Source organism: Meleagris gallopavo, chromosome 6, assembly GCF_905368555.1.
Source record: "Meleagris gallopavo chromosome 6, MGAL_WU_HG_1.1, whole genome shotgun sequence".
NCBI classification, from domain to species: Eukaryota; Metazoa; Chordata; class Aves; order Galliformes; family Phasianidae; genus Meleagris; species Meleagris gallopavo.
The window spans coordinates 6,531,930-6,545,227 of record NC_139409.1 but is presented as its reverse complement, the minus strand read 5'-3'; the positions used below and the strand labels follow the sequence as shown (position 1 = coordinate 6,545,227).

The following is a 13,298-nucleotide window of genomic DNA, read 5'->3' as shown; positions in this document are numbered from 1 at the left end:
CAGCCACAAGAAGGTCATCTGCTGCAAGACTTGTCCAAGCCTAATTCTGCTCCACAAAACCTGCAGGAGTTGTTTTTCCATTTGCTATGGTAACACAGATGTACAATCCCACATTCTGACACATGTACTTATGCTGTGGAACAGAGCTGTTTGAATAAGATAGCAATTCCTGCAGCAGAAACAACCTTTTCATTTCAGAGCTATGTAAGGGTATATCCACACTGAGGTTTGGACAGGATAACTGGATCTCACCCTTGCTACCCCAGATAACAGTAGGAATACAGGACACAGCAGAATTCATGATGGAACAAGCTTCTCCTCACCTTCTCTGATCCATTTTGCAGCTCAGAGTCTGTGCTGCTACTGAACCAAATCCAGACAAAGTTCGCTGTGCCCAAGATCAGACATTCAAATGAAAAAGAAAGGGATAAATGAATGATCAGAGTGAAGAGACCACCGTCCATCCCTTCCATCTCCAGAAAGCCCTCTGACCAGTCTGAAAGTCACACTTGGAGACCTGCCAGATTGCTCTTACAACTATAAGCAGCACAAACCTAAGCGTGATATTATTCCACATGTTCCTTCCCAGGGCAGAACTGCTTCACTTTCATTTCCCCCTCTCTGCTGTTTTGCAGCTTTGTGAAAGGACACAAAGGTTGAAAAATTGCATTTAAAATAAGTGACAGAACCTCCACAATGCAGAAATGAGGCCCTTTCAGTAGCTTGCTATTCAACCAAGACATTTGGTAATACATTTGGCAGGAAAATACAAAGCCATTATTTATTTCCTCTAAGTTCCAAGTGTTCTGTTAGAGACTCAGCTTTGCAGGCAGATTGGAAAAAAACAAACACTGTCTGCAAAAGAAAAATCAGGGTTGAGTAGTTTACCTTATTTACCAACACATGAGCATTTACACAACTGGCTTCCTGTGGATTTCAACCAATTCTACTAACTTTTCAAGCACTATACACCAGGTTCTGCATGGGTCCTGCCCTGAGGAGCCAGGAGACCCTCTCCAGCCCTACGCTCATATGCATACAATTGCATCAATACATCCCTGCCTTCCTCAACAAGCCAAGCTTCACTTGTTTCAAAATACCATGGCCAAAATAACTGCTCTGAGGTGCTCCAGAGAGAAGAGAAAAAGTAGTCACAGGGATAACTGTCACACAGGCCTCCATCTTTCCCTTGGCCTTCTCCTTGTCTACATGCTCACCAGAATACTTTTCTCATTTTATTTATGTAATAATACAGTAACATTCAATTCAGCCACCATTAAATTGCAATTTGAATAGTAAAGATATAAACTACTTCTGCAACTTAGTTACTGTAGGGAATCTGCTTAGGCAGAGGGCTGGACCAGATGCTCTGCAGAGGTCCTTGCAATCCCTACAATTCTGTGCTTTCTATTAAATCAAAAGCAAGCAAAAGTTGTTACCCCCAAAACTACAGTTTAAACATAACGAGCAACACTTCATCATACGTATTATGAATCAGTCTCTCTCTTTCTCTACCACATAACTAGCAATAGGACTAGAGGAATGGCCTCAAGTTGTGCCAGGGGAGATTCAGGATGGATATTAGGAAAAATTTCTTCTCTGGAAGAGTGGGCAGGTGGTGGAATGGGCTGTCCAGGGAGGTGGTGGAGTCACCATCCCTGGAGGTGTTCAAAAAAATATTCTGATGCTGTACTAAGGGACATGGGTTAGTGAGGAAATATTGGTGGAAGGTGGATGTTTGGACTGGATGATTTGGAGGTCTTTTCCAACTTTGGTGGTTCTATGCTTTCATGATAATACAGCACCTCACAGATAACTCAGACTACACTTGAGGGGTTTAGAGCATTTCACCCCTCCATCTCTGAAAAGCAACACAGCTGTCAAAAGAGAGTTTCCAAAATACCTCAAACAATTCTCTTCTCCAAAAAACAAATGTAGCGAGTCAAGCTACAAAATGACCAGAAGACAATTCCTCTCAGTAACACAGGAGCTTTCACAACAAATAATAAATAGACCTATGATCACATCCTGAAATATTTTACAAGCCCTTGTTAACACACACAGCATCCTAGCAATACATGGGGTTTACAGCTGCTTGCATTGGGATACTTCAGAAAGCAGTGAGAACAGATTAACAGAATCCATAACCCAGACAAACACAAATCGTTGGAAGTGGCAGCATCTCCTATATCAGGAAGTTATGGTCCGTTCTGGAGGCAAATGGAGTGATTGAGAAGGAGAAAAATGCACTTTTTTTAGAAGCTGCCCCCAGTATCTCCTCAAAATATATCTATATAGCAATCCACAGCATTCCGTATATTTCTAACCAGATATCCTGACTTTCAGACTCTCCCTTCTCCCTCTCTATTCTGACTGCCGTATTTATTGCCTGATGGTTTTCTCACTTTGACAAAGCCTCAGGAAGATCTGAGTTTGCACGACATAATGCCAGAAACACCAAGAGCAAAGTATTCCTCTCTAATCCTGACAAATTCCACTGAAGATATCTCACTTCCTTGCAGATGTAGTCAACTATTAATTTTTTTCTCCAAGTATAAAAGTTATAAGTAACTTAGTAAAACTCTCTGAAAGTCAACCAATAGCAGAGACCAAAAGCTCCAGGAGCCTACCTGCCAGACTCCAGCTGCACTGATCACTGCACAGCACTGTTTTCCACGTTGCTCTGACTTCATGTAGGTTCCTGACAGCACCATCACAAAACTCACTTCACACACGCAACTCCAAACATTTACATTTGTTTAACAATTTGTCCAACACTGATGCACTCTGTTTCCCCAGGCAGCCTGGAAGAATTTGCTGTTAGGAACCTGTGCAGCTCTAACAGTGGCCCAATGTGTGAGCCTTCTACATTTCTAATGAAGAAAATGCCAACCATATTTCACAATATTTTGGCTAATAGAGAAAAAGTAGCTACAGGATCTCTAGCAGCCACAGCTTAAACACCACATCTGCTTGGATTAACCTCAGCAACTTAGTAAACACACCGTATGACTAGATGTTTCACAGCCATGCCAAAACTCATGTTTGTCAGAGGTCAAACAGAGGATCAGATTAACCTCAAGATTTTTGAAACAGCAGTCAGAATTATTTGAGAAATCCTTCAACTCTGCTTGAAGTTTTTCCAAGAACAGCCTTACTTTAAAAAAAAAAAAAAAGAAAAGGGACATTCATACTACCCAGATTTCCTTCTGCAAGTCTGTGTGGATACATATAATTATACATATATAATGTAGATGATATGTATAAAAGATACATTACAGGCCAGTCAGCCTCACTCCCCATCCCTGAAAAGGTGGTGCAACAACTTGGATACCATCTCCAAGCAATTGGAAGAGAAGGTTATCAGGAGTAGTCAACATGGATTCACCAAGGAGAAATCATTCTTGATCAACTGATAGCCTCCTGTGATATCACTGCTGGCTGGGCAGATGGGGGAGAGCAGAAGGTGTCGTGCACTTCGACTTCAGTGAGGTGTCAGACACCATCTCCCACAACATCCTTGTTATGAAACTTAGAAAATGTGGGATAGATGAGTGGACAGTGAGGTGGGTTGAGAACTTGATGACTGGCAGAGCTCAGAGGGTTGTCGTCAGTGGCATAGAGTCTAGTTGGAGGCCTCTAACTAGTGGTGTACCCCAGGGGTCAGTTCTGGGTCCAGTCTTGTTCAATATCTTTATCAACAACCTGGATGAAGGGATAGAGTCCATCATCAGCATGTTTGCTGATGATACAAAGCTGTAAGGATTGGCTGACACATCTGAAGGCTAGGAAGGCATAAAGCTTGACATAGGAAGTTCTACAGCAACATGAGGAAGAATTTTTTTACAGTGAGGGTGATAGAGCACTGGAACAGGTTGCCCAGAGAGTTTGCGGAGCCTCCCATAGAGATACTCAAGACCCATCTGCATGCCTACCTGTGTAATCTGTTGTAGGGTACCTGCTTCTGCAAGGGAGATTGATATGATGATCTCAAGGTCCCTTTCAACCCCTGCAATTCTATGATAATCTTCATATTTTAGAGGAGTATTCTAGTTTTAAGGACCATTCTAGTAAAACATAATTGAGGTTATTTTTATCTTTCTACAGAGTAGTTGGATAAATACCTGTGTGGGCTTTCGCAATTCCTTCCTTTTAAACTTTATTTTGGGAAGGAAAAGCCAAGAAGTAACACTACTGACAAAAGCAGTTTTTCCTCTTTTAATAGCCTTAACTCTTCATATATTTCTTGGTTCCAGTGCAATGGCTACCAATATTGCGCTTCCTAAGAAGTATTAGCATGAATAGCTTCACATCAGGACAGAAGTTAAGTTTTTTACAGAGAGTGTGATGAGGTGCTGGAACAGCTGCCCAGAGAGGTTGTGGATGCCCATCCCTAGAGGTGTTCAAGGCCAGGTTGGATGGGGCCCTGGGCAGCCTGGTCTAGCATTAAATAGGGAGGTTGGTGGACGTGCCTGTGGCAGGGGGTTGGAGATTCACGATCCTTGAGGTCCCTTCCAACCCTGGTGATTCTGAGGAGCTCCCTGGCTGGGGGCAGCTGGAAAGGACCCAGGATGGTCTTGACAGCAGCCTGCTCCTATCTGCAGGTTCAGGGACCACCCAAAGAGGGCTGTGCTCTTTGTTACAGCACGTGGGAGAGCAGAAGAGCTAAAGCCAGACTAATCTAGCTCCAGCAACTGTCAGAGAAATACACTATGGGCCACAAGCTGTCCTCCTGTATAACATCATTACTCCCACTCATTTTAAGAGATGACATACAGAGATCTATTTTTAACGATCCACTGTAAATCACTTCTAAATGCAACTTTAGAAGCTTTAGGATCCAAGTTTAGTCATTTCAGCACAGCTATAGAGATCCACGTCACACCATCTAAAATAAATCCTGCTGGAATGAATACAAGTTTTGATCAACACTTAACAGAAAAAGAAAGTCTTAAAATACCAATAACATTCATTATCCTTTATAATGAAAGAAAGATGCATAGAGAGAATAGCTGCATGAGCTGCTGAAAACCTAAACAACTGTGCTGTGAGTTTGCGAGTTGGAAGAACACTGTTTTATAAAAATATTTGCAGTTTATCTTTACGGCTGCGTGTTCCCACTCTTCACTATCTTACCACTGTCAAATGGTTTGCCTGCAATATACAAGCACTGATTTGTATTTCAGGTTTTGGATGTTAACCACAGATGCCTAAATGTCGCATGCTACTGTCTTTAAATCTGTAGGCTAAATATTGAATACCTCCTCTAGGGATGTAGCTTTGGTTATCAAGCTTTTTGGAACTTCTCAACTGCAAGTTCTGTCTTTAGCCACCTCCATTTCAGATGTTTCCTTTCTGAGGAAGATGCTTTAAAATTTAATACCTTTCACTTCAGCTAGACTTTCCCCCCCCCCCTTATTGACAAGGAATACATTTCTCCCTACATATTTCTCCCCCTCCAAGGAAAGGGAATGCTTCAAAATAGACATTTGAGGACACAATTTTCAAGCAAAAAGCAGTTCAAAGTTTGGAATGAAGTTTCATAAAATTCTGGCTCTCTCATTAACAATCTACCGGGTTTGGTTGCAACCAGTGGCACAACAGTGCATCAAAATAATTAACATAGCAGCCCAGTTAGTGATTACAGTCAGCAAGTACATTTGGACTTAGAAACATGAACTGAAGAAAATCCCAGTGCCCAGTACTGAGTAACTAAGTGCCATACAACAGTCAGTTTTGTTCTGCTACAATGCCCTTTGCCTCCCCTCTCCCATTAAAGCTCCTTGTTGCCCAAAGGACAATTGCATGGAATTAGAGGGATCTCTAGCAAGTGTGCTGCACTACAGGGCTGCTCTGCTGGATGTTACTCCCAGCCACCTGGCATATAAACATATACCATGCCATTCATGGAGCCCTAAAAATACCTTCTCCCTTTTATTTGCTAATAGGTGCTTTCTTCAAACTGAAACAGTGAGATTTGCTTTTCATCTGCAAATCCAGCTTTTAAGGAATCCCAGACATTTATGTACTGCCTCCAAGGAAAGGTGCCTGCATTTTGCAATGCAGTTCTTCCTTCTTATATACAACTTAAAAAAAAAAAGCAGGGTTAAAAACAATACTGACAATTTCTTTAATGCACCTCTCTCCCATTAAAGATCTAAATATTAGCTGAAAGATCCTCAGTGCTGTATACAAACAGCAGTAGAGCTTACAAGGTCAGCTATGCCTAAGTAAGCTGCTTAGTGCCTTTTCTCAGCATCTCAAATCTATCTACCTGCCCCTTGCATATTATGCCCACAGAGCTCACAAGAACAGGAATAAAAATACAAATGCATGAAAAACAATTAGAGAAATACTTCTGCAAAAACAGCTGAATAGAAAAGCACCCACCTCTTCCAGAAGAGTCAGCACTAAAGACGCAGTGCAAGGTTACACAGTGAAAACACACCAACTGCAGTAACAGTCAAACCCAGTTGGTGTCTTCATTCCCTGTACACAATAAAATGCTGAGCCTGAAACTTAACACTTGATTGCTGAGAACTGCTTCCAAGTCATTGCTGTGAGCAGGGCAACAAACACAGGCTTCACTATGACAACAGGCTAACGTGGATGGGCTTTAGGACACGAACTCCGGGAGGCTATACACCTCATCTGACTGCACATACAGCCTCCAAAGAACTGTTAGTTTTGTTCTTAAAACGTGATGCACAATGCATATGTTTGGCAGCAATCACCTTACTGCCGCTAAGAAGCATAATCAACGTCTTTCTAAGGAATCTTCCATTACAACACCAATAGACTGCATCTCATCATGTTAGAGAAAGCCATCATTAAGCTTGCATGCAAATCTCAATTCTAAAAGCTCCTTTACAGCTCATTATTCAAACCACTAGTATCTGTATAAGATTTCCACATTCTTAATAAACTTTAGCAGGTATGATTTCTGTTCAAATGAGTCTTTTTTTTTTTTTAATCAAAAGTGCCTTTTTTTTTTTGCCAGCCTTTTACAAAGTTTTCCAAGTCTAAAAAAAAAATAAACGCAAACTGTACAGTTCTCCCACCAGAATTGCTGGCAGGATTTCTGGCAATAGAACAGACCTCATGGAAGTACTTTGGAGTGGGACAGTGAAAACTGGGGTTGATGGGCTCAGTTTTAAGCCTGTAACCACTGACACTGCATTCTGCACAAGACTTTCCTTAAATCCCAGCGGTGCAGTTCACTCTACGCAGTCATCCCCTTGTGGGGAATTCTGTACTGAAATCAACAGCTGCATACAAAAAAAAATATTTTAAACATCTACAATCTGAGACCAGAATTTCTGCAAAATACTATACCTGAACTTGTACAAAATGCAAACCTGATGCAATTAAGTTATTTCCTAATATTACAGAACTGGAAACTCTGTGAAGCTGACTTAATGAGACTGGTTAGGTTTCATCTTGCCCTCCAGCATTAGATTACAAGGACTCATTCACAGACCTCCAAGTCTGTTTCCCCACAAACCACACAAGGCTGATTCAGTTCTCTTTTCCTAGATGTTTCCTTTTGAATACGCAGAAACTTACATAAAAACATGACAGAAGTGCTATGTTTGCACCCCACACGCTATATTCACTTACAATTATATGCCAGAAGCTGCCATGAAACAACAACTCGAGGCTATGCCTACTGCTGCAGCTCTGGGATCTGCCCAGGGAGGTGCTGGGATCACCGTCCCTGGAGATGTTCCAGAACTGTGTCACCAGGCATGGTGGGGATGGGTTGACAGTAGGACTAACGTGATCTTAGAGGTCTTTTCCAACCTGAGTGATTCTGTGATTCTGCCCTTGCATGGCAGCTAATCCAGCCCTGCACCAAACGTCTTTATGGAGCTGAAATACCTGATACCACAACACATACACATTATTTGTAACAAAATCTAGTAGTTACATGAGCAAGGTTAAAACAAGCTATGGTTTAAACTCACAAAAGCTGGTAGATAGGAAAATATTTAACTAATTCTCAACTGCTAGGATTTCCTAATTCCTGTTAGGGCTCTCCATGCTGTTAAGGGATGGCACGATCTTGGAAAGATCTTTAACGTATTACATTGTGAGTTCTGCACAGTTGGCCATTGGTAAATCACAGAACTGAAAGAAATATTAAAAGTACAGTTTAACTGAACTCAGTGTCTATTTGCATTCCTCATGTCCAGAAACAAAGGTCACTTAAGTTTTGATTTCAAGCTTTAGCACAGAATCCACAGTATTTGTGCCATCTGGAACAGCATAACAAGGGACTTTCATGTTTTCTGGTAGGGAACTCTTTCCCAAGAAGACAAAAAAAAAACAAAACACATCATCGTTTTTGTTTTGGATCTATTTTCACAACAGACGTTTTACAGTAACTTCCACATACCAGTTTCTCTCTACTTCTCCCATTTTCTCACTGATGTCTCCAGTCATCAACATAGGAGAGGAAGCCCAAGGATACAAACCAACTCATCAGCTCATGGAGCGAGCCAGGAAACCACACATTAAGGTATACAAAGCCAAGGGATGTTCTGGCTGATGTTCTCTGCTATGGATTTTGATGAAATCCTCAGAAATTTATTGTCTCAATAGTCACTTTTTAAACCTGAATGCCACATTAAAGCAAATACATCAAAGGTTTCAAGGCCACAACAGGCAGAAATAATACAAGTAACAAGTGAAACTTTGAGTGGAAGAGCAAGAGCTCTTCCAAGCCAATTTATGAATTATACTGAACTCTTGCACAGGCGCTGTTTTTCCTCTTCTTAACAAAATACAGTTAAGAGTCACCTACCATTGCTGCTACAACTGTATCTATGGATGGAGTCAATGAAAACACGCATCTAAACTAAAACTTACACTGCTAAATATTGAATTTGACAAGAGAGTAGGGTTTTTTCAAATACATCAGCAAACAGACCTTGTATTGGCATGATTCTGAAACAAAAGTGGACTTTAACTGTTAAAGTGATAAATCATTTGCAAAGAGATTTCATGCTGTATGGAAAGGAAACTTCTACAAGTTAAACTAAAAAAATAGATCGTCCTTTATTTCTTCTACATGATGTTACAGATACACTTACTACTCTTCCAAAGAACCTCCTTTGAGAGAAGTGTGGAGCACTTCTCCATCCCCCATTAGCCACTTTCATTCTACTTAACTATTGCCAATGTTTTTAATGTGAAAACATTCTCACGATTATGATGTTGAAACCATGGATGTTGCAACAGGATCAACAGCACATTTTCCCACTTCACTAGGAGCCAACTTCCAGTACACTGATAGCACAAACATTCAGCACATAACCCAGAACTCAGACTCCTGGCTTCACAAGCGATGAGTCTCAGTGTCTCCTGATGCAAGAGATAAGATGCCAACTGACAAAGTCTAGGTATTCCAAGAAACAGGAAAGTAAGGAATGCACTTCTAGAAAGCAAACTGCCTAACACATACACAAGAGGTATCAGCAGAGCCCGTAAAGTTGTCTGCTCTCAGTGCTATACTAAAGGAACTAGCAAAATAGTCAAAATACCTACAAAGAATTATTCATAAGGGGTTGTGTATCAAAATGGGATAAAATTCTATTCTTCCTGGAAAAGTATCTCTCTTAGTTCAGGCTACCTCTGAGGTTTACAACATCTAATTTAATCCTTGTCTGCACAAGAAAATCTAAGCCATTTAGCCAGATAATTCTTTAACAACTTTATATAAACTAATAGACCACCTCTGAATACACTCTTAACATTCATTATGTTTAAATCAGCATGGCACGTAGCCATCACTTACTAGGTATCTTATTTCTTGCATGCCTCTGCAAGTCTGTCCTTTTAAAATTAGACATCTTAAATGGTGCTGTGTCTCAGTGAAAGTCACAGGAATGACATTGGAATTTACTGCAGGTAAGCTACCTCACATTAGCAGCTCTGCAACATTTCTCTGTGTACTCCTTCCCTCTCACACAGTAAGAGAAGTCCTTTCTGTTCAGTGGCTTGCTCTATGGCAGAGGGATCAGAGCACGCATGCCACTGCAGCAGAGCCAATAAGGTATTGCTCATGAATCACGGCAAATCAGAAATACAGGATTGTGTACAGCTATAAAGAAATAAAACCACAGCAGCTCACCTGCCCTATGCTGGGTAGAGGCATCCAAGTACCTACCTGCAAGCAACACCTAGAGCCTGCACAGCTATTCCTTGCTCACGCACATAGCTTTCAGTACAAAATTTGAACTTGCTAGAAATCTCTAATCCAGGCTTGTATAAACAACAGAAAAGTTGCTTCACCCCCGAGCACTGTATTCCAGCTTCAAACATGCAAACTATCTGATTGCAGAAAATCCCTAGACTGCAAAAGAAAGGGCTGAGTATCAGCAGCTTCCTAATTTCCCCACTTTGTTACAGCGTTCACAGTGTTCAAAGTATTTACACTAATTATTAGACAATACTAACTCACTCCAGAAGCATGCTGGAGCACAGCTGAAAGACATGGAAGACACTATTAACTTTTACACAAAACGAGCCAAACAAATGCATTTTCTCATGCTGCTAAGCACCACTTTAACAGCCAAAGACTTTGTACTGATAGCATACATTAACATAGTAGCTGCAACAGCAGATGCATTTTATCTCCATAAGCCACCATATGTTTTGGAGCCTTATATAAGAATATATAAGAAAGAGTATTTGCATTTCTTGTTTTAACAAGGATTGAAACAGACTTTATCTTTGTAATGCTTTTTTGAGAGAAAAAAAAACCCAGCAACTTTTGTACTTGAAGAGTATGACCATATTTTTGCTCTTTAACAGACAGAAACATAAAGCAGCAATCTCTCCAAAATAAATCATTACTTAAATTTAGTGATACCGGTGCTGCCTAGCCAGAGAGATGGATCAGCTTAGGAAGTCCATAAGCTGAACTGCCACAGAATAGAATTATGACCTTTTCCTACTCTTCAAAATTCTACAGTCACAGAACAGTCGAGGTTGGAAAGAACTCAGAAGGTCACTCGGTCCAACCCCCAAATTTGACCTTGTCTCTTCAGTTGGAAGTCTCCCCCTTACTTTCCTGCTTCTGTAATCAACACACAGCTGCCAAACACCCTGACAGCTGCAATCCTTCACACAATCTTAAGGTAACTTCAGTAAGACCAATCCTTCCTTTATTCTTTTTGCCCCTGCTGTAAGCTATTCTCTTGCTCGAAGATCCAAATTCCTTATTTTAAACATCTGCTCATATACTCCTCGTCTTCCCATCCATTTGATGCACAGCTTGCCCTGCTCTACACACACTCTCTGTCTGCCATTAAAACTGTTATTTCACTAGCAATTGCTTTCTACATACTCATCATTCACCTTTATTTCCCTTGCCATGCTGTTTGGGGGCTTCCATCCTTCCAGAAGTCTTGAAACACACATCATACTTTCTATTATTTTACATCACTAGGAGGATGATGACATCCACTCATTCTGTGTTCTGACACACAGTAACTTATCAGGAACTCCTTTCCTTGCATAACAGAGTATCAATTTGAGTCCTCCAAAGCAAAGTGTTTAGAAAGTAGAAGCACTGGGATATGCCCCGAGAATCTCTTAACTGACAACAGGCCAGGCAGCCTGCTGGCTTCCCCTTGCGAGGCTGAGAGATGAGGGCTCACTAGAGCTGCAGAGCTATTACTTTCCCTCCCTGCTGCAGAAGAGCTCCTAAAACTCCACAGGAGCTTATCTTACCCAGGGATGAGTCAAAGCTTATGCAGAAGGCATGCAGTGCCGCAGAGACAGTTTTACCAGGGGAGGCCAATCACGTGCTAATCAAAAGCCTCTTATCTGGAAACACCTGGTCCTTTGCGCTACTCTAAAACCAGGTCTAGGGATCCCAGCTGGATTTCCTCACAGCTGCAGGTAGCAGAGACACTGCTGGGTGGATTGCTACCGTCCTTCCCTGAGCACACAGATTGGCTTAATCTACCCAGAGATACTTGGGAGCATCTCTATTCAGATGAGATCCATAAAAGAAAAAGAAACCACAGATGCTAGGTCAGAAAGTACTCAAAATATCTCATGTTTCTTACAGGCTGCAGATTCTAAGCAAGGAGAAGACGGATTTGACCTTAGCTAAAATGCATGTTCTAGAGAGAACAAGCTTATTAGTGCAGTGCTGATGATCCTGCTATAATTGCTGTACTGGAATTAGGAGATTTTACCAAGCCTTCAAGCAGAAAGCAACTCTCCAAACAGGGATAAAGCACAGATTATCGACAGGGCAGTATCAAAGCCAGGTCACGAGATCTTTTCTTTTCTCTCCCCAAGAGCAGGGGCTGCTTTATACCTGGTTACAGCAGGGGTGTTGCCGGGCCTCCCGCAGCCGGGCTCAGCACACCTGTACAGGCGGAGGCAGCAGCCCGGGCTTCTGACGGCGCGGCAGGGCCAGGATCCAGCGCAGCCCGAGCTGCTGAGCCCCATCCTCGCACAACCAAGGGACAGCGGCTTCTTCTGCCTCCCAAAGCGGGTCGTTTGCTGTCACTCCCTCCAACCGCAGCCTCCTTTCTAAGCTCAATACGCAAAAAGGAAGGAGAATGCCACGAGACCTCACTAGAAGGGCTGGAGTCAAGCCACGTAACACAGCTCGCATTTGCGCGGGGGGAAAGGGAGCCTCGATAGTACAACGTATGCACCGAAAAGCACAGGAACAACAACAAAACTACACCGCCATCCATCCGGCGCAGCGCAGCCCCCAGCCCCGTCCCCGCCGGTCGGGTTAAGCGCCCTGCCCGGCTCACCCCGCCGCCCCCGTCCCACGCGGTTCAGAACCGCCACCTCCCCCGCACTCACCGCGGCGGCGGCAGCATGGCCCCTCACACCACCCCGCGCCCTCGGCAGCGCCGGCTCCACGTAACCCCTCCTTCTGCTCCTCCTTTTTCTCCTCCTTCTCCCTCCCCGGCCGCCCTTGCCATGTGACACGCTGGGGCGCGGCCGCCATGACGGGCGGGGCTAGGGGGCCGAGAAGATGGCGGGCGGTCGTCTGGCGGAATGTGGGGTTGTACTGTTGTTCCAGTCTGGGCTAGAGTTATGAGGGGAGGAGCAGCTGGGGGTGAGGGAAAGGTTGTGACCCAGAGGACGGTGGGCATGGAACAGGCTGCTCAGGGCAGCGGGCACAGCCCCGAGTGCCGCAGCTCACGGTGCGTTGGGACACCGCTCTGAGACAGGTTTAGTTGGTCCTGTGCGGAACCGGGAGTTGGACTCAGCCCCTTTGGGTCCCATCCAACTCGAGACATTCTGTGATTCTGTCG

General features: G+C 43.0%; 1 protein-coding gene across 1 annotated transcript in view; it reads right to left on the bottom strand.

Annotated features, from left to right (window-relative positions):
• The window catches only part of GALNT11 (polypeptide N-acetylgalactosaminyltransferase 11), a 41,847-nt gene extending 28,882 nt beyond the window's left edge, over positions 1–12,965 (bottom strand). Inside the window, exon 1 of the mRNA XM_085227003.1 lies at positions 12,841–12,965. The gene's annotated coding sequence lies outside the window, so the exon portion shown is untranslated. The remainder of the gene's footprint in view (positions 1–12,840) is intronic.
• Between the last annotated feature and the right edge of the window lie 333 nt (positions 12,966–13,298).